The sequence below is a fragment of the Mastomys coucha genome, unplaced genomic scaffold (genome assembly GCF_008632895.1).
Source record: "Mastomys coucha isolate ucsf_1 unplaced genomic scaffold, UCSF_Mcou_1 pScaffold11, whole genome shotgun sequence".
Classification (NCBI taxonomy): Eukaryota; Metazoa; Chordata; class Mammalia; order Rodentia; family Muridae; genus Mastomys; species Mastomys coucha.
Window position 1 is genome coordinate 13687458 of NW_022196893.1, and position 21653 is coordinate 13709110.

The 21653-nt window shown below is 52.7% G+C and overlaps 1 protein-coding gene across 2 annotated transcripts in view; it reads right to left on the reverse strand.

The window, feature by feature from the left end:
• Tcf20 (transcription factor 20) overlaps positions 1–21653 on the reverse strand; it is a 179685-nt gene that overhangs the window by 104376 nt on the left and 53656 nt on the right. The gene's annotated exons all lie outside the window — the stretch shown is intronic.

Sequence of the window (21653 nt, forward strand, 5' to 3'; positions counted from 1 at the left end):
GGGCGTGTGGCTCATCTCTAAAGAATACGTTTTATCTCTATAGATAGGGGCGATTATGTGTCTATTTATAATTGGCCCCAGAGTGGATGGCTTAAAAAGAGCCAATGCCCACCGCAGGTGGAGAATCAAAGCTTAGAGCAAGGGGTGAAGGTAAGAATGCCTACTCACTCCCAGTATGCCTACTGTGTGCTGGTGACTGGCATCTGTGCCCTGGATGGTGCTCACAAAGACCAAAGAGGATTCCATCATACCTGGTTGAGCTCAGAGAGGGAAGAACCTTCCTGAGGCTGCACAGCAAGAAGACAGCCACACTTGGAGCCAGGAGTCACTAAGGAGGTAGAAAGGGCCAGCACAAAGCCTGGAGAGCCAGCTGGGCGCCTTTAGCATCTTGATACTTCCCAGGCTACTGGTGGGGGGCATACCTAGGACCACACACTCACACACGGTGGGCTTCGGGAGCAGCACAGAGCAATTCCAAGCCCCCCATCAGGGATGGCAGCAGAAGGGAGGTTATCCCCCAACTGCAGCTCTGCCTCTTATTGTCCAGTTAGGGAGACTAACTTGAAGCAATTAAGCCCCTACTATGTACAGACCTACTACCCAGCACTTCACACTCGCTCTATTTAACCCTGTTACAATGCCTGAGAAGTGAGTACACTCAGAAAGGAAGACTGAGTCCCAGAAAGGGGCCCCCAAGGGGTCCAGCCTCTGGTACAGGGAACCACAGTCCTGGCTGGCTGGCTTACAGCATTATCATCATGAACCTCCTGCTTAGGCGATCCTTAGCCTACTGAGGCCTCCCCGTCACAATGTCTAATTCTGCTCCCTTTTAGCAGTAGTCCCAATAGAACCCTGCAGGCCTGATCCACCAACTCCAAGACAGCACCATACGCTGTGCCACAATACATCTGGAATGCCCACTGCGTAATCTCAGTACACATACACATCTGAGCTTCTTTGATGTTTGGTGATGGCCTACTATGTGCCAGGCCCCAAGCCCCAATTCTTTTCTCCTTATCATCTAAAAACTATTTCCATTCCTCCTGGCATTTCTCAAACCCTGGAACCAGCATGGCCACTGCGCTCACCAGCATGGCCTCTGTGCTCACCAGCATGGCCTCTGCGCTCAACAGCATGGCCTCTGTGCTCACCAGCATGGCCTCTGCGCTCTTTGTACCAACCATCTCCCTACAAAGGGCATGCACAGTCTGTCTCTAAAACCTGACTTGGTGTAGAGTCCACAGCAGGCGTTCTAGTCAGTACACTTCCAAATAAACCAGCCACTCAAGAAAGATGTGCTTGCAAGTGTCAGCACAGAAACCTGGAGCACAATTATTGACAAGGCTCTCCGCCTCGGGCCCTTTGCACTTGCGCTTCCCCCTGTTTTCCTGCACTGCGCCCTGGAAGGCAGCTAGAAGCGGGGACAGAGGCTTGGAGGCAGACTGCTTGGCTTCCTATCTTAGCATCCCCAACTCATTGTGAGCACAGACAAGCTAGGTGGCTCTTCTGAGTCCATTTCATCCTATGTGAAGATAGGGACTGTGACAGCAGTGGCCACTGAAGGGTCTCGGTGAGGGCTGACCCCCACCTGTTCACCTCCCTGTTCTACCCCATTGGGGCTTTAACTTTAGCCAAGGAGACAGGACAGTATTGTGCTCAGAGTGAGTCAAAGTGCCTGCAAACAGTGGACACTTAAGAAACACACGCTGGCCAGGCATGACGGCCCACATCTTTAATCCCAGCACTCTAGAAGCAGAGGCAGGTAAGTGGATCTCTATAAGTTTGAGGCCAACCTGGTCTACATATGGAGTTCTAGACCAGCAGTGAGACCCTGTCTCAAAAAAAGAAAGAAAGAATATACACTGAGGAACTTAGGCAAGGACAGCTGAAATCACGGATTGAAGAATTCTAATTCAACTTGGCAGGCACCTACATTAGACTGTCTGGCTTTAAACCTTGGCTTTTCTACTTCCTTCCTGTGAGATCTAAGGCAAGTGTTATTTCATTTCTCTATGCTACATAGACTCCACCTGTAAAACGGGAGGAAGACTAGAGCTTCCCTTTTAAAGTTTCAAGATGGCATGAGATAAGGGATGCAAAATACTCAGAAGGGTGCAGCCTTAGCTGGAGCCAAATCAAGATTTGTTGCTTTAGTGACTATCTGATCAGGGCCGAGAAGGTACATCTGCATCGGAGCAGTGGAAAGGGTGTGGTCACCAGATGAACATGCTGGCCTCCCACAGGACTGTACCACCCCTTGCTCTCCCTTTCCGGAAGCGGGGTAGCCTTCTGCTTTCCTGAGACTCTGGTTTCTGATAAGAAATATAAACAAAATGTCTAAATGTCTATAGACACATGGCTAGCACTAAGTAGACATACAGTAAATGTGGGGTCTCCGTAGTCCTTCAAAGCATGGAGACATGTACAATTCATAACTCCTCCAGCACTCAGCATGCGTGAGGACACAAGCACAAAGACAAGGGGCTTAGAAGGGAGAAAGGTGGGCTGAACACAAGGAAAGGCTTCCAGGAAGTGGGGGTGGGAGGGGGCACAAGCTGGGTCAGGACACCCTGTCCAGGAAAGGGAGGTGGGAGCAAATGTGTGGACATGGTGGGGCCACCCGACCCCAAAGGCAAAGCTAACTGCTAAGGTGGCAACTCTCAGGCACACTTGGGTGGCCAGACCTAATTGCATCTGTTTTGGAACTTTGAATTCGGTTGGGGAAATATGGTGGCTGATTTGGAGAGCACCAAGCTCCCATCCTGGGCATCCTGTTGATGATCAAGGCCAACGTCACAGAAACAAGAATTGCCTTGAGAGGGATGCTAAAATCATCTTGTCCAACTTCTTTACAGACGAGCAACTTGGGGCCCAGAGGTCTGAACTACATTATTCCAACTCACAGTTAATAAAGAACAGAGTCAGAATTTGACTCCAAGCTGACTGCAGATTGGTGTTTCTCACCAATCCACCCGCCTGCTTCTCCTGAAAACATCCATCCATCCCCTGCTGTATGCATACACCCATTCTGCATGCACGCGCCCATTTACCCATCCTCTCTTCATGCACCTAGCTATCCCAGCATGCATCCATCTACATACGTCTGTATCCCATCACCCATGTGTATCCATCAAGCCTAACCTTTGCATGTACCAGTCTGAGGCATTATGATGCATGCGCCACCCATCTGCCCCATCCTCTATGCATCTATCCTATATCAGGCATTCACATACTCTTCCATCCCATTACACATGTGCACCCACCTATTCATTCCATCATGCATGCACGTACCAATCTCAATCACTATGCATGCATGCACCCATGTATGCACCTACCTATCCCATCCATCCCATCATGCATGCACGAATGCATGCCTGCACCTGTCCAAACCATCAAGAGGTGTGCTCCTACCCCTCCCATCTGGTATGTACAAGTCCCTCCATCACATCACACATGCATGCACCCATCCATCAGATCACACATGCATGCATGCAATCTTATTCAAGCAGTGCTTACTCGAGCTCCTGCCGCTCCAGACACTGAGATGTCAACAGTGAATGCAGAGCCAAGCCCACAGAGCTCTGCACTGTACCCAGCTGCTTTAGAGCTCACTAAAATTGGTCCTCCTGAAAAGCCAGGCTTCAAATTGAGCTGCTCAGACCACAGACCACGCTAGTGCCGGGAAGCCACAAGCCACGCCCCTTTCAAGGACCATTACAGCTCTTGCATGAGAAAAGGAGGGTGAAGACAATTGATCCAGTATCCACTTTCTGGACAGAATGATGAGTTGTTTGGAGGTCTCCAGACTCAGTAACAACAACAACAAAGACTTGGAAATGTTCGGTCCAAGGGGCTTGAAGCAACTGAATGAACAGGTATAGAGAGCATCTGAGCTTTGCCACCACGGGAGCTTCTGGCATGTAGCTCCCTGAGCAAAGAGGATGTGGGCCAACCTTACACACTGGGCTCACTGGCTCCCAGACCTCTCTTCCAAAGAGCTGAACACCTACTCCATTCCAGACCCGCTGGGCTGTCCCATCCCAAAAGGCTGGCGGGATTGTTCCATTTTGCAAACAAGAAAACTGAGGCTCAGAGAAAGGAAGTCTTGGTGGTGGTCAACACAGGTCTGGCTGGCTCCAAAGATGGTGACCCTCAACACCAAAGATCCGGCTTAACCTTGGACAGATACCTTGGGCAGATATTGCTTCTCTGTTTTCCTCACCTCTAAACCGAACATTGGGAGCAGGGAGGACACTCACTGAGGCTAGCTGACTTTCTCTTGACCTGCACCTCTCCAGCTTCAACCCTGCCCAAAATTAGACTATCAAACTGTCTGGAATGAAGCTCGTAAAACAGGAATCAGTGTCCTGACTTGGGCATCCATTTCAGGGAGATAATTACTTTATACCCATTTTACAGATGAGGCCATAGATCCTGATCTACAAGATAATCAGTACATTCTCCCCAAGTTCCTGCAACAGATCTGTCATTGCCTGCAGAAGAATGGATGGCTGCAGTGCTAGTAGTGGTGAGCCCCAACATCTGGGTAGCACACCACCACTCCTGAAGAAACGCTCATGGCCAGTTTCCTCCTCCATAAAATGCGAAAGGAACAGTTCTTAAAAGAACGCATGCACCTATTTTACAGATAAAGTAACACAAGCCAGGAAGGATGGCATGAAGTATGCAGGAAAGCTGCAACCCAGGATTTGTGACCCAGAACATAATATTAAGAGAAAAGGCTGGGGTGTTGGTGGGCTGCAAATTTGAATGGCACACTTCTGCGGGCTGGCAGTCTGCCAAGAGCAGCAAACATGGGGTGTTCTGCTCACCCAGGGCCATCAGGAGCCTGCAGCCTTCCCTGGGCACAGCTGCTACCCTGGCAGACCCCTAAAAAGCCCCCCAAAGAATCTCTGCGCTCCAGAGCTTTTTTCTCATTCCAAACATGCCAGAGCCCCGCGGACCCCGGAGGCTGCTACTTAGCGCCAGATTAATCACACCGAATTCTCCATCCAGATATTGCGTGCAGGCCGAACTCCCACCGCTAATCGCCGTAATATTCTCCTCGGCGTGTGCAGGCGGCCGGGGCGATGTTCCAGGAATATTAATTCTCCACAGCCGGCTCACTCCCGCCGCACGCATGCGCCCCCTGCACTGCTGGCTGCTGGTAGGGGAGCAGGCCTGGCCAAGGGATCAGGAGCCTGAGGGAAGTAGGGCCAGACCCCAGCACTTCATGGGAACCAAGCTGGCCAAACAAGAACCAGTGGGCCAAAGCCTAGCTAAGGTTTAGAGTCAAATTAGAGTACTGGTGCCTCTGGCCTGTGGTAAGGTTTGCCCCCAATACTGCTTCTCCCCTTAGTCCTCACTCCTGGCCTCCTGCCCCAGAAACTGCACCATCAGGAAGCTTAAAGCCACCAAGAAGCCACACAGCATAGGTCTTCTGATGTCCTCTCAATGCTCTGACAAATGAGCTTCCAGGGATCAGCAAATCCTGGCCAAATAAAAAAAAAATAAAAAATAAAATAAAAAATAAAAGCACACATACAAAAAGGAATAAAAATCTTTCATCTGCTTGAAATATAAAAGCGTGGGTGGCAGAGGAGACTCTAGTGATGGGAGTTTGTGCTCAGCTATGGGGCTAACCCAGACCTGGAGGGGGCAGGCTGGGTCTATGGAAGCCAGGAGCTGACTGCTGGTTTTTGCTTACTCCAAAACTACAGTGTAGCTGGTTATGTCAGAAGCTGAGGAACAAGGGAACTGGAGAGAACTGGAGTGAACTGGAGGGAACTGGAGAGAACTGGAGAGAACTGGAGGGAACTGGAGGGAACTGGAGGGAACTGGAGGGAACTGGAGGGAACTGGAGGGAACTGGAGGGAACTGGAGGGAACTGAAGCAGAAGGTTTGTAAAACCTGAACTGTCCCTAAGGAAAAGAAATACTCTCCTGTCCCCGCTGACTGGTTTTCAGGAAGCACTGACCATGAATGCCCTCTTTGAGATCTGAGGCACTGGCCTTTCTTTAAAGAGTTCCTGGTCCAAAGCAGAGCTTAGCATTCTAGGGATCCTGGGGACACTAGGCAGGCCTTCTGCCCACCCAGGGCATGGCTAGGAAAAGTCACATCTTCAGATGTTTAAATCTCAAATCAGCCATGGAATGCAGCTTCAGGATGTCCATTTACAAACAAGGAAGCACACAGGATGGAAAAATGTCAGCCTTCAGGCCACCAGAACTTGAATCCAGGCTCTCCTCTTTATCAGGCTCTGTGACTCCATTTCCTTCCCCGCTGAAGTGACCTTTAAGGTCCATCCAGTCAGGCAAAGGGTCTGGCTGCCCACAGGCAGCCCCTGGAGAATCAGATGTGGCCAGCAGCAGCAACAGTATACAGGGAAGTTTTGGGTCCAGTTTCAGGGAAGGGCTGGGCAAGTGAGGCCTGGGACATCCACAGAGCCAAGTCATCTGAACCAATCCCTGCTTCCCACAACCTGGTCCAGACAAATGAAGGTGAGGCCCTGTGTCAACCAGATGGAAGAGCCTCTTGAACGGGGAGTCAAAGGCAGAGCTTGTAAGAGCACAGGAATGTGGGCCAGTTCACTAGGAGCCAGCGGCAAGGCTGCTTGAGGGGCTGGGGGCTCAACTCAGTCCTTTTCCAGATCAGAGCTGGAGTTTAGGACAAAAGCGTCAGAAATGCAGGACAAGCCCTAGCTCCAAGGCTCCTCCCCAACATCCAGCAAAGGCCCAGCTGAGGGACAGCAGCTGACCCCCTGAACCTAAGGGCCCTTAAGTTTGCCTGGCACCTCTCACATGCTATCATACATACGTCTCATGAACACATGAAAAAGCAAAGGCTTTTCCACCAGAGTCTCCTCTGCCACCCAAAGGCTTTTCTCCATTTCTCAGGAAAGGAAGCTGAGGCTTAGAAACAGACTCAAGCACAGGCCCCTCTCCCATACCAAAGTGCCATAACCTCACAAGGTCTAGGTAAATATCCCCGTTCTCAAGTGGGGGTCCATCCTGGTGTCACAGGCAGCAGGAAGAAATATCATATGGTTTCCAGGTCCAGGCCTGTGTGTTTGTGCCCAGCCCTACCCAAGGCTCTGGCGGTTGGTAACCAAGGATGCATAAGAGTACCTCTCTCCCTCCTCTTGTCCTGTGGTCTTCCCAGGACTTCCTGGACTCTAGGAATCTGAAGCAGAGATGGGACTCATCTGGCACGCACACAGCAGGCACTTTGAGATCAATGACACAACTCTAAGAAGGGACATCTCAGCCTGTCCACTGTAACCAAGATGGGCAATAGGACCCCAGGCAGTGAACAGCAAGTCCTATGAGGTTTCCCAGGAGGAAGGCTTGGGCGGGGAGCTAGAAGGTCAAGAGGCTCGTTCACGTTTCAAAGCACCACACAGGAGACACCAGAGAAAACAAGGCTCACACCAGACTCTCAGGGCTCCTCCGTCGGGGGCCAATCCCGCCTGCATCTCTGAGGCTATACTTCTGAGTCCAGCCAGAGAAGAACCAGTGTCATGAGAGCCCCACTCTGCGCAGCCGTAGACGTCACAGACACATAGTTAACTCATTCCTTCACTCTCAGTCTTAGCTCCAGATCTCACATGCTCTTAGCCAGGTCTGGGTCTGGCAGGGTCTGGGACTTGTAGGTAGAACAAGGGGGGAGGGGCAGGGATTCAGGCCTAGCTATGGAGCAAGGCAGGGGCAGGACACAGCCTAAACAGAAGAGCGGTCCAATCTCCTCCTGGCCAGGCCCAAGAACCATAGCAGGTAGACAGCTATTAATCTTCCTCAGTGATCTTTCCAGAAGGTTCCATGGTTTAGAACCATGTTTGTTCCCTCTGTCCCCTGGGTCAAAGGAAAGACCCAGATCTGAGCCCAACCTCCTACTCCTGGATGACTCAGCAAACTACTGCTCCATGCCTCAGTTTGTTCATCTGAGATACGGACTGAGCACACCAAGAGTCAGAGTGATCAATCACAAAGTGAAAGACCTGCAGAAAGGACAAATGTGGGTTCCTCACCAGGAACTGTACCTCTCCAGCGGAATGAGAGCTGGGCCTGTCCTGAACAAGAGTCCACATACTCAATTTCACTTACTGATCTTGACAGCCTTGGAGAGGGAAAGATCGCTGCCCTAAACTCTCAAGTGAAAATCTGAAGGCAGACAGGTGAGGGCCTGGCCCAAGATCAAAGCTACATATGCCACGTGGACCTTACCTGGTTGTAAAAGGTTATTTTCCAGCTATAGAAAGAAGGAGACAAAGAGGTCAGGTGTACCTCAAACCAGCTCTCTGGCCAACCCTGGACTGAAGTCCTAGCCTGTAGAAACAAGAGGTCTAGCCCATATCTCCCAGCACTTAAAGAAAAAAAGTATCCTACCCCATCCCCATGAGAGCGGGAAGCCATCTTGGCTCTGAAGGGAGGTTTTTTTGTTTGGTTGGTTTTGTTTTTTAAATCTAGGAGCAGGAAGGGCCTGAACAATGGGCACGTGTAGCAAGGTAAACCTCTGGGTAGGGAAGGGCAGGTTGCCTGATCCCTTCCTGCCCCTCCTGTCACCTTCAGTGCTGCGCAACCATGTAACTGTCTAGCCCCAGCGCCGTGCGCACAAGCAGGCACCTGCCAATCTCAGCCCACGGCCTCCGCCCAGCCCCCCTCTCCCGGAGGACAGATAATTCTCTCGCTCTCCCAGCCTGACAAAATAACTAATGCTAACTCAATAAAGTCCCCCTTGAAGGTTTTTAATTACCAGACTGTGCCGAAGACTAAAGACTCCAGGAGCAGAAGGGGAGGCCTGCGGAGGTTGATGGGGATGGGCGTGGCGGAGACTGGACCCGGCTAGTGGTAAAGTGCCCTCCCTCTGACTAGGGGAGAGGGCAGGGCCAGGCCGGTGCTGTCCAGGGTGCTGGGCCAGCAGTCACAGGATTTAGAATTCCTACTGGCGGCAGCAGTCACCGAGGGAGGCCCAGTGAGGCTCCAGACCGACTTCGCTGATTTGTCTTTGAGCTTCGTGGCCAACCACACAGTGGACACATCCCCAGTAAACTGAGAATGCACTGAGCCGGCAGTCATCAGCAAGCCTTCACTGTCCAATGTCACAAAGTGTCAGGCTGCCCACAGACAAGAGTACCACAGACCTGTGGTACAGAATGAAGGAGCTGTACACAAAGCCGGCTGTGAAAATAGTGTTCTCTGTGCTAACCATAGCTCCAGGCAGCGGGTGTGCTTGGGACACAGCCTGGCACAGGTAGGACCAAGGCTGTCCAAAGGGCTAAGAAGAGTCTAAAGGAGTGCCTACAGATATTCAAAAGGCCAAATAACAATGTCCTACTATCATGAGGAGATTAAGTTTGGGTAGGCCAGAGTGGGAGGGGGTGTCAGCTGGCACACAACACCCCCCCACACACACACACACTCCCAACTATAGACAGGAGCAAACAAAGACAACATCTGAAGTGAAGCTCACAGCTTCCTTTACCCTAACACAATACCAAACTCCTCTCTTACCAGAGCCTACCTGTGAGCCAGCCATGAGACAGGCCACAAAACTTAAATTGGACCCATTTTCTGGATGTGAACACAGAGGTTGCAGGACATTCCATACTGCTCCACAGACCCTCTGCCCAAGCCATGCTCTTCCTATTGCATCTTTCAAAGATCTGCTCTTTTCCGTGTGTTCTGCAGAGGTATCGCTGTGGGGGCAGTGCCAAGAGCTGGTGCAGCTGCGTTCAGCTCCCAGGGGCTTCAAGGGGGTGGTAGGAAGCCCCGACACCCAGCCCTGACTGGAGTCTTCTGGCTGGGATCACAGCCCTACAACGACGGAGCTGCTGCCCACCAGCCGGCCCCTTGGCATCCGGCCCTGGATGGCAGCCAGCTGGGAGAGGAAGCAGCTTGGCTGGCAGCCAGTTCACAGTGCCCGAGCTGTCAGCCGGGAGGCAGGCCAGGCAGGGCTGAGACCCCCTGCCCCTGAACAGGGCCCTGGCCAGGCCACCAGGATAGGGCCAAGCTCCTCCCATCAGAGATTCAAGGGGGCCCTGTCATTGCCAGCCCCGAGCACAGAGCGGGGATATAATCTTGCTGGGTCCCCATTAATTCAGCTTAGCTTTTTACAAACGACTGTTGTGGAAGCGGCACGTGGAGCAGGAGATTTTCAAGTCAAATAATAATAAAAACAGCAACAACTACAGCTGACACTGAGCAAGCACTCACTCCGCACCCGGTGCCCCTGCAGACTCCTACGGGAGGGAGACACTAGCACTATCAGCCGCAGCGCCTGAGCTCAGAAAGGGGCAATAACTCACCTACAGCCACACAGCATGCTGCAAAGGCCTTGGGGCTGGAACCTGTGCCTCAACCCTGATGCTCCCCTGGCTTAAGCAGCCTAGATGCCTGGACAGGGCACAAAGAAACTCATGCATCTGTTGAGTGTGGAGTTCAAGACTGGCCACAAGGATGCAAAGATAACCACTCAGCCTACCTGCTCATAGCTATTCAAAGCACCAAGAGTAGTGCTGGAGTGATGGCCCAGAGGTAAAGAGCACATATTGCTCTTCCAGAGGACCTGGATTCCCAGCTTGTAGCTCAGGGAATCCAACGCCCTCTTCTGGCCTCCTGGGGTACTGCATCCGCATGCACAAATCCATCCTCAGACATTCACATATACACATAGTCATTCAAAAGAAAAATATATATTTAGCCGGGCAGTGGTGGTGCACCCCACACCTTTAATCCCAGCACTTGGGGTGCAGAGGCAGGCGGATTTCTGAGTCCGAGGCCAGCCTGGTCTACAGAGTGAGTTCCAGGACAGCCAGGGCTACACAGAGAAACCCTGTCTCGATATTTTTAAAGTGCTGGGAGCTCCCCGCCATCTCTTCTCACCCCTATTCGATCAAACGTTTAGGATACGGTACTGCACTAGCTCTATTTCTATATGCCCAGGGAGCGCTAGTGACTCAGCCAGAGCCACACAGGTGAGAAGCAAACCATCGCTCCTACCACTCCTCTCATCAGATTCCCAACATGACAGGAAGACCCAGAACCTCACTACTTGGCTCCCAAAGTTCTTAACCCAGGAGGCTAAAGGGGCAGGTGGGATGCAGGACAGGCAGTACCGACTGAAGGAGTCCTCTGGAGAGAGGCTTTCTTCACCTAAGACTGAGCCACTGTGGACTATCAGGTAGCTGCTAAGAAGGCAAGCAACCTAGGGAAAGCAGGAGCAGATAAGCATCGCTCAGCAGGGCACAGAAGGGTCACCAAAGAAAAGGGCTTCCGGGGACCTCGTATCTCTACTGAAGTCCGCCCGGAACAGACCCTCAAAGCCAAGGGCTGGTCCGCTTAGGAATCCTGGCACCTCTTTGATCCTGTGCTGCTGGTGCTGGGGAGGACTGGCCAGATAATGCGCTCCTGTCCCTTATGAATGGCCAGGTGCACAGCAGTCTTGCCAGCTGGGAAGATGCCAGCTTGGCCCTAATCACTTTTCTCCGCACTTGCCTTCAGAGCTTGTCCTCCAGAAGGGCAGATTCAACCACAGAAGATGAAGCGGGGGCTATGCTAGATCTTGGGGCTGGGTTGGTGGATGGCCGGCCCTTCTCCCATGGAGTAGACAACCTCCTGGGCATCCAGAGAGCACCTGTGTAGCTGCTGAGGGAGGAGTGAGAGGGAAAGAGCAGGGAAGCCCCCGCATGATGCCAGTACACACAGGCTATGGTGCTGCAGTGTCCCACCCTGCAGACAGTGAATGACAGCAGCAGCGAGCAGACACTAAGGGTCTATGGACCCCGCCCCCTGGGACTGGAAGAATTTACCAGAGAAGCCTTGAGAGGACTTGAGCGGTGGCAGACAGACATTATGAACTAGAAACTGAGAGCCTTATCACTCACTGAAGGAGAGCAGGACGGGGTGTGGTCCTTCTGAGAGTGCTCATACACCGGCCTCTCCCCAGCTTCATCTGTATCTACCAGATACAGATGTATCTGTATCCGTATCTATCTATCCTTCCTCTTTCCCCCATCAACCCAGCATCTGCACCCCACACATACCCCACACTCCTCTTACTAACCTGCAGGTTAGCTTTAGATGCACTAGGGCCTCTGTTTCCCACGGGGGACAAAAGAGATACCTACCGCCCTGAACTGGGGGGTGGGGGGCCTTCTTTGCCTCAAACCTTCACAGAAATAACTGCAGGTTGGAAGGAGTGGGTCATTCAGGAACTCCGTGGTCCTGGGGTAGTGGGTAAAGATGGCACTTTTCCTGGGAGCCCATGCCAAGCCAACTCACAAATCCATTTTTCTCCCAGGCATCAATAGGTCAATCTCTGCACTTCTCCCCAATGGTGGGGTTCCCTCCCCCCATCTGGATCTAGCTGGGCCAGAGCCAGGGAATTAGCTTATACCTGGAGCGGGAGAGTAGAGAATAGCAGGGGAGGAGGAAGTGGAGGGGAGAGGGAGGTGGGAAAGAGAGGAGGAGGAGGAAGTGGAGGGAAGAGGGGGGTGGGAAAGAGGAGGAGGAAGTGGAGGGGTGAGGGAGGAGGGAAAGAAGAGGGGTAGGAGGGAAAAGTAGAGGGGGCAGATGGGGGAGAGAACAGTGAAAGAAAGGGAGTGGGGAAAGGGGGGGAGGCGGGGAGGAAGGGACCCGTGGGGGAGGGGCGGTCTACAATCACTGCAACATCAAAGCCTTGCCCGCCGCAGAGCAGAGTCACGTGCAACCTCGTTCCTTGCGTTCCTTAGCTGGGAGAAGCTGCTGGGCCTGGGGCTGCTGAAGGAATTTTAAAATGAGGCAGATTGTCTAGAACAGGGAGTGGAGGGGATGAATGGAGTTTTATCTCTAAGTAAGGGATGAGGAGACAGGTTTGGAAATCTGTCCCCTGGAGCGGCAGGAGCCCAAAGGGCCCCTGCTCGGTGGCTGGGTAGGGGGCCAAGAGCAAGGACCACCCAACTCCTCTGGTAAATGGAGATTCTGGCTAGCCCAGCCTGGTTGAGAGAAGCTGGAAATCTGGCTTTCATTTAAAAAGCTTCCTCCTTTTAATACTGGCTCAAGTTTAAAAGGGGAGAAAAAGGATTCTTTTTAAAAATCCACCATGTGGGCCAAATACAGCAGGTCCTCACCAGGCTTAGGAGTCTCTACTGGGATGGGGTTTCTGATAGGCTTCAACCTGCTGTTTCATTTCTGGGGTGGCTAAGGAGGGGTAGGAGCTTGCTCAAGACCACAAAGAGGAGAGGATTAGATCTTGGAGGTCTCAGATCTGAGGTCCCAGAGATCCAGGATCTGCAGGAGAATAGGAAGTGATGGAGGGTGGTGGCAATAGATGGGTCTTAGGAATCCCCTACCCCTATCCCATGCCCAGCCCTGGGCAGTCCTGCCCCCAGCTCCTCATGGCTGCCCCTCCTGGCCAGCTTCTCACATGTCATCTCGGCCCCCTCAAATCCTGGCTGCCTTTGCTCCTTCACACTCCAGCCTAAAATGGCACCCTAACACTCAGCTGCACGAAGAGCCCGGCCAGGGAACCCGGCCAGGGCAATGCTCCATAGGGACTGGACAGAGATGGGGGCCCTCCATGAAGGAAACTGCTGTCCCAGCTGCTGGTAGGAAAGGCTCCCTAGGGAGGGCTCCAGGAGGATTGCCAAGAACTCAGGGCAGGACACACAGGAGCTGCACACAACAGGCAAAGTGGGGTAGGGTTCAGGGTCCAGCAGAGTGGAAGAGCATCTGACTCAGGCGTTGGACATTTGATTTCCAGGGTGCTGGGGAGCCCTTGGAGGGATTGGAACAAGAGCGAGATCAGCTGAGATCCTCACTGTGGAAGGAATCGAGACACAGGGCTGGAAACCTGTTCTTTCTTAAAGTCATTCTTCAGCAAATATTTACCTCGTATTCCCTCGGTGCCTGACTGAGTGGTGGGGCAAATCGGGTGAGGAGAAGGCTGGGAGGGGCCACGACTGCACCAGACAGGCATGCCACCTGAACTTACAAAGAACTAGACAGGAGACTGTTCTCTGCAGAGGTCCAGGAGGAGGGGGCAGCAGGCTCTCCCTAAGTGTGGTAACTAGGCAGGCAACAGTGGATGAGCTGTGCCAGAGGAGGCAGAGCTTTCCAGATGTTGTCTCAGAAGAAAGGGGGGCATTCTAAAGGAAAGACCTAAGGCGAGGGGCAGGTGGAAGCAGGTACACTGCACACCTTAGTTCTCCGTCACTGGGATTTCCTGTCTGGAACAGAAGCCAGCACACTGGTGGCCATCCCCAGGGCTGATTGCTCCTACCAAAGTCTAGGCCTCTGAATAAAGTCTCCTGGCTGGGTGGCCTCACAGGCCATCACAGACTTCTAGTGCCCACACATTTTGGAGATGGCAGGCCTAAATTCCAGGTCCTTGGCTCTCAAACTTAGGATAAGCCCCCTTGAGTTCCTGGAGAAAGTGCCTTTTTGAAGCACCTGTGGGCCCCAAGAGAGAAAACCCCACGAGGACCCCAAAGTCTCCATGAGAAGGACAACTGAAGCCATACCAGACAGTCATGCTTACAGAATTGAGGGGCCACCTGTCCCCCCAGAAGTAACCCAGAAGTAACTAATAATGACTCATCAGATGCTAACAACCCCATTCTCCAGACCAGGAGGCCAAGGCTGGCAGGACAGAGACAGGATGGATGCCAGACACAGGATGGATGCTAGACAGGACTCAGGCAAGGCGTGGACGGTTGGGGGAGGAAGAGCAGGTCAGAGGGGAAGGATGGCCTACATACAGAGTCCTCTTAGCCCTGGCCGGAGACAGCTGATGGTAGGGATGCAGCTTTGCACATTTGCCCTCCTGTGTTCTTCCCTGAAGCATGTGGATTTGGGGTCGGCATGAAAGGGCTCCCCTGAATGATCCTCTATCTCTGAGGGCTCCTGCTCCACTTGCCAGCTTCTGTGCTTCTCAGAGGAGAAAACCAAGGCCAGGAGAAGAGGTTGAGCAGAGATCACCAGCAGGTAAGGGGCAGAGACCAGAGCTGGGCCCTCTGCTTCTCAGGCCTGGGTAGACAGAATTCCTGGCTGTTTCAAATGGAACTGAGGCCAGGAAGGGGGCAAGGAGAAAGAAAGCTGGCACAGGCCGTGGCTCTGCTCCAGGAGGTTTCTCCAGGACCCCCTCCTCACTGAAGGCACAGGCTGTGTGGTGCCCTCCCACCCTGCAGCTCAGACTCCACCTGAGTGTGTCCCACCCACGTGGCACAACTGATCTGAGGCTGAGATCAGCTGGCTGAGACCCAGCCCCGGCCCTGACCTAGCTGAGGCTCAGACAGGACAGATCTCTAGCTCAGCCCATATACTGGATACCCCTCGTGCCAAATTCTGAGATGTAGACTCTGCCTCCATCCTCCCTATCCTTACACAGTGGTCCTGAGGGGACACGGAGGCTCACTGAAGCTAAGCCCCAGCCCAAGATCAAGGCTCAGTGCAGGGCAGGCATCCCAGGATGGCATTCACTCATTTAACTCCTCAGCCAATGTAGACAACCACATCCCAATTCTCCAGGCCAGAAGACTGAATTCTCGAATCTGATCATGAGTGCTAAGCTTGAGACCCCTCCTCCAATCGCCTTTCCATAGCCAGCTAACCAGGAAAAGAGAGAAAAGTCTGGCTGGCACTAGGGCTGGTCCTAACAGCCTGTGTGCCCTTTCCACCCATCCACCCAGGGGACCCTTACAGAAGAGAGACGGTTCGAATAGAAGACAGCCATGTAACTGCTTGAAAATGGTGCTGGCTCGAAGGAGGAGGAAGAGGAAGGGAGGTGAAAGAAAGAGGAGGGCTACAGAGAGGAGAGGTATGAGAAACAGGCAAAGGAAGGGCTAAGGGGGGGGAAGGGAGGGGAGGACCACATGGCAGGCCCTCTCTACCCCTGATATCTGGCAGACTACAGCTGGGGCCAAGGCTGCAGCCTTCTGTGCCAGGAAGAGCTGCCTGGTCCCTTCACAGCAAGAACATCAAAGCTGGTTCCCAGCCAGTCCAAAGGTAGCATCCTTTGAGGTTTGGCGGTGATCCGGCCATATTTCAGGCTGATCTGAAGCAGCATGCGCCCCACCCCCTCCTGCCCGCCCGCCAGGAGATCCCCATCTGGGCTGTCTACTTAATACCCCATTAAGGGAGAAAATATACAGCCAGATCCCTCCCAGCCTCAGCTGCCCATTCCTCTGAAAAGATCAAAGCTGCGCTAGATTCTCTCCTAGAAACTCCATAAATAGACCGCAGACATGGGGAGAGGCAGGTAAAACCCAACATGGCAGTGCCTAAAGGGGGGGGGGGGTGGTATGGCATAGGGGTCATCAAGAGCTAGCAGAAGTGGGGAGGCATCCAGGTCCTAGAAAAGCGGCACACATCTCAGGGTGAGGCCCTTGGCAAGGGTTCGTGGCACCTTATTTACAGGCGGGGAAACTGAGGAGCATGGTACTACAGTGAGCGTCTCTGTGTTGAGAGGCTCCGGGTCTTGACCTCCAAACAGAGAGTCCGCCAGCCCTGAGATCTGTTTATCCCTACAACCTGTGCTCTTCTCAAACTAGGAGCCAGATTCGGAGAGGCTCAGAGACCTCCTGGAGAACGCAGAGCCTGTGGGGGGACTCTGGACACACAGCAGAATTATCCTGGAACCCCCAGGGGGTAGGGCCAGCAAGACTCAAGCTGAATACACCCAGGACCCCCTCACGTAGTTTACAAAGTCAGGGCAAAGTGTGGCTCCACCTCTCCCCAGGCTCCAGGTGAGGATGAGTAAACCGGGTGCTCCAGTTCCCTGTGATTACTTCCTCTAGATAAGGACCCCGCCTTCCTCCCTCCTCCCAGCTCTCTGCTCCTTCACACAGAGGCTCTGTGGCTCATCCGGCAACCTCAGCTCCCAGCACCCCTCAGGATCTTTATGCATCCCTTCCCACTTTTGCACACTGTCCATCCACAGGTGTCTCTACACGCCCCATCTGACCAAACAGCTCTCAGTCCCCAGAGAAGATCAAACTCTTCTTCTAGACACGTGGCTCACTCTGTAAGCACCCGGTCTTACACTCAGGCAGCTGTTCGCCTGACATCTAGGAACAGAGGACATCACAGTATCTGTTCCCTGGCTGTCCCAGGACCAGGACTTCTTTGCACCCACCTCCCACCCATCCTCCTAGCCTCTGGCTTCCAAGGCCACTCAACCTCTACTCTCTCTACTCTCTGGCCGGCCATCAGGGCGCCATCTGTCCCCCTTCTGCTCACTCGCCTGCAGGTCCGGAGTTCAGAAGAGCCCCTTCATGAGTGAGGCACAGACATCTCTGAAGCCCAGACCAGTAGAAATGGAGGTACAGAGGGCAGAGGGATCCTGGGCACTCAGAGACTTCCGCCCCCTTCACAGGTCACCGAAAGCTAACTCTGGCAGGTCGTCATCTCCTCTCACCATCAGAGTGAGCAGTGAACACAGGGTGAACCAAGCAATTTTCCAGACCTGGTGGGGCTCAGCAAGCCAATTTGAACACAGAATAAACCTCTGGCCTCTGCAAGGGGGGGCATAGCAAACAGTGTGAGCACAGGAGCTGGCACCGCCCCCACTATGAGCAGAGAGCATGGCTGGGCCAGAGATGCCGCGCTCGGCTGCCAATTCCCGGCTCAGCAGAAAGCCTCCATTTTGCAGGGAGAAATTAATGAGAGGGAGAAGCCTGGGAAATTACGAGTTGCCACCTGCAATTTCTCCCTCCAAGGAAAGCCGCACGATGGCTGATTAAAGCTGCAGCCGCCCTGCCAGGCTGGGCCAGCAGCTGAGCATAGTCCACCTGCTAAGAGGCAGGTGGGAAGCAACAAGGGGGACTAGTAGGGAACCTCCACACTCAGGCAGCTTCTCCCCAAGGAGTTCTGAGGAGGGGAAACCTCCAGCCAAGGGAGACATCCTTCTCCCTCTACTAGCCATAAAAATGGATGACTCATAGACCACCTTGGTGACCTTTGGTGCCCCGTGGATTCTGGGAGACACACCTCTGGCTAAGTTCCTCATCAGCACATGGGAGAATCAGAGAAATCTCACCAACGGAAGGAAGAACCTCCCTTGTGCCTGCGGCTGCACTAAACACCTTGGCCATTGTTGCTGTCCTTCTGACCGGGGACACAAGGGTTCAGGAAGACAGTGTACTTGTTTAAGATGAGAAATCCAGGCCTGGGCACCAACTAGAGTCATATAATGGCAACAGTGGGGCCTTACCGACAGCACAGGGTTGCTCCTGTTAAGCTGCAGGACAGTCACACAGCACAGCCACTGCCATAGCCATGACCTATACCTGGCCAGTAGCACACAACTGTGGATCCTGGCCACCTTCCTTCCCTGCATAGTCAGGTTAAGAACGTCCTCTGGTCATCCATCACCTGAGACTCACCTTCCCTAATCCAGCCACAGTTCCAGAGGTGAGTCATGTGAACTGCCTTGACAAAATCCAGAAGCACCTGAAAGCTCAGCCTCTGGGCATGCCTGTGGTGGTTATCTTGATTAGGGACAGGGGAAAAACCCATTTTAGCAGTGGCTGGGACCATTTCCTGGTCAGCAGAGCCTGGACTGGGTAAACCAGAGAAACCCAGCGGCCCACATGTGTAGATTCACCTCTCTGTCTCCTGATTATGGACAAAATATGACCACCTACTTCAACCTTGACTTTCTACCTTGAACTGGGAGCCAGAACAAACCCTTTCTCCCCTCAATAGTTTTTGTCAGACTATTTTATCATTGGAACAGAAAACGAACTAAGACAGTTCCCAACATCCAGTCTTCCATCCAGTCTTCCATCCACACTCAGGATCTGAACCAAGAACATGTAAGAAGGATGACTGCCCAGCCACCGCAGGGAACCTGCTGCATCTACTCACATCGGAGCTGGACCACCCCTTCCTTCCAGGAGCCCACTGATCTCCCAGTCCCTCAGATCCCAGCCCTCACTAGGATGTGAATTTAGACAAGGGTGAAGAACTGATATCAGCCTTAGGCCTCTTTCTCTAGGATCAGTGCATTCTGAAGCACTGGAACCAACTTCTGACTCTGAAGCTGGTGGCGCACAACAGTGAAGAATTGAGTAGAGAGTCCATAGGCCTGGGAATCTAGCAGCCCTGGCCCTGCCTGTGCTGAGCACATAAAATGCCATCATTGCAGCAGAAATCCAGACCTCCCGAGCAGGCTCTTACATTAGCTGCCGTTCATAGATAAGCCAAAGACCTCCAAGCTGGATTTTGATGGCTCTCCCTTGCCCATCAATGACCCTAGGCTGGTCCCACAGGCTCTCTGAGCCCCAACTAGGTCAGGTGGGAAGCAGTGTGCAGTAGCATCCTCCGGGAAGTGAACTTTGAGGCACCAGCTATCTTCCAGCTCCCTGGCCCTGGCCGTATATTATAATAATGGCCTTGGCCAATAGGGGCGCAAGCTATTAGAATGAGTTAAGACCAGATTAATCTGCTTAAAAAAATATGCCTGGTTTTTATGCTGTGCATTCCCTCCTAACAACTCAGGCTCCTTCCAGGCCATTATCTCGTTTTATCGTTAATTCAATTCCATAAACATGTATTAAGTGTCTATTATGTGTAGAGCCCTGGTGTGGTTGCTGGGGTGGGGTAGAGGCCCATGGGGGGGGAACACCCAGGTGTCTATAGAGTCTGGCCAGGAACCCATCTGACCTTCAGGCCCTGCTGCTGAAACTCAAGGCAGTGTGAGACAGGTCAGAGCATGGTGAAGCCATTGTTAGTGTGCTGGGGGCAGTGAGGAGTGGGGATGGAGAGAAGAGTATCTCACAGGGTATGTGTTATACACTTTACATCCTTCTGACCACTCAGGGGCAAGCACTGACATCTCCTCTTCTTAACACCAAGTGAAGACACTGAGGCTTAACGAGCTAGAATAGCTAGTTTACTGGAGGACCCAGAACACCCTGAGTAAACTCAAAATCAAACCTCTTAGCCTACACTTTAGCTTTTTTTTTTTTTTTAACTCATTCTGTAGACCAGACTGGCCTCGAATTCAGAAATCTGCCTGCCTCTGCCTCCCAAGTGCTGGGATTAAAGGCATGTGCCACCACCGCCCGGTAACTTTAGCTTTCTTAATATATTTATTATGGTTATTTCTTTTGTATGCACGGACACAAGTGTCGCAGGGCAAGTCAGAGGAATCTGTTCTCGCCTTCCACCATGAGGGTCCGAGGAACCACACTCAGAGTGTCTTGTCTGGCTTGGTGACAAGGGCCCTTGCTTGCTGAACCTTTACTTTCTCTGGCCCTAGATTTCAACTTCTACAGAGCTGTATGACCCGAAGGTCTCTAAAGTGTTGTGTAGGCACAAAACATCTAGGGAGGAATAAACGAATGAAAGAACAAACCAGTGAACGCACACACACTCATGTACGCATATACACACATCCACATATACACACAGACACATATACACACTCACATGCTCGCCCCACACACACACACACACACACACACACACACTACAGACACATACACATGTTCTCTCTCTCAAGTACATACACAAACACTTGCACACAAGTCACACATATACACACATACAGATGTTCACTACACAAACACACCACATATACTCTCTCCAGTAATACATACATACACAAACTCACATACATGTTCTCTCTCTCTCCAGTATGCACACACACACACACACACACACACACATACACTCTCCCACATACACTCTCCCACACAGATATACATATACACACACACACTGAGCCTCCCCGCTTTCAGCTCCGCTGAGCTTGATCCCTCTGATCAGAAGCAGGGAGGAGGCAAGGAAAGCATAGAGTGCTGTCTCCTCTCGGAAGCTGGGTGAGGAATTAGTCAGACCTGATCCAAATCTTGGTACTGCCTCATCCAGGCCAGCTCTCTGGGCCTCAATGAAAACAAACAAACTGGTTCTGCCCACAGCCGTGGGAGCTGCCCAAGTGTGTCCACAGAGGCCTGGGAGTGACGCTTACTGAAGGCCTAAGGGCACTGAACCACCCAGGCCAAATGTCTGCTGCCTGCAGAGGGTGGAGAGCTGACAAGGCACATGGCTGAGCAGGCTGGCCCAGGCCCATGCTGGGTAAGTCACTAGAGGACCAGGGGGAGCCTGGGGATGGGGAGGGCAGTGACACATGCTCACTCTTCTGAGAAGATTTAGTGGGACAGTTCCCAGGCTCCTCACCCGGCTCACTATTGCCCCATAAGGATCATGAAGCCAATGACCCACAGGGACAGATACCTGTAGCCTCCTGCTCCCAACCTGCCCTGTCAGCCTGGAGGGGACCTGCTAAAGGGACAGACAGGCAGAAACAAAGGACCAAAGAGTCCAGAAGCTGCCAAAAACCAGGATCATAGCAAATGCTTATGCCAGGAGGCTCCATGCAGCAGCCAAGCCCTGTTGGCACTCCTGTCCTGTCCTCCCTCCCCACTCAGGCCTGGCCACCTCCCCAGCCTCTCCCTGGGCATCTGAGCCTCAGCCTCCTTCCCTCCCATTCACAGCTTTTGATGAACACACACACATGTGCCAGCTTACAGCCCCCTTTGCTCACACAGCTCTGATGCCAGCAGGGCCCTTCGGCTCCCCCTTATCCCAGGAAATGTGGCTCTGGGTCTAGAGTCTGTGAAATGTTCACCATGACTTCCCTGCCCTCCAGACCTGGGACGGAACTCCTCACTC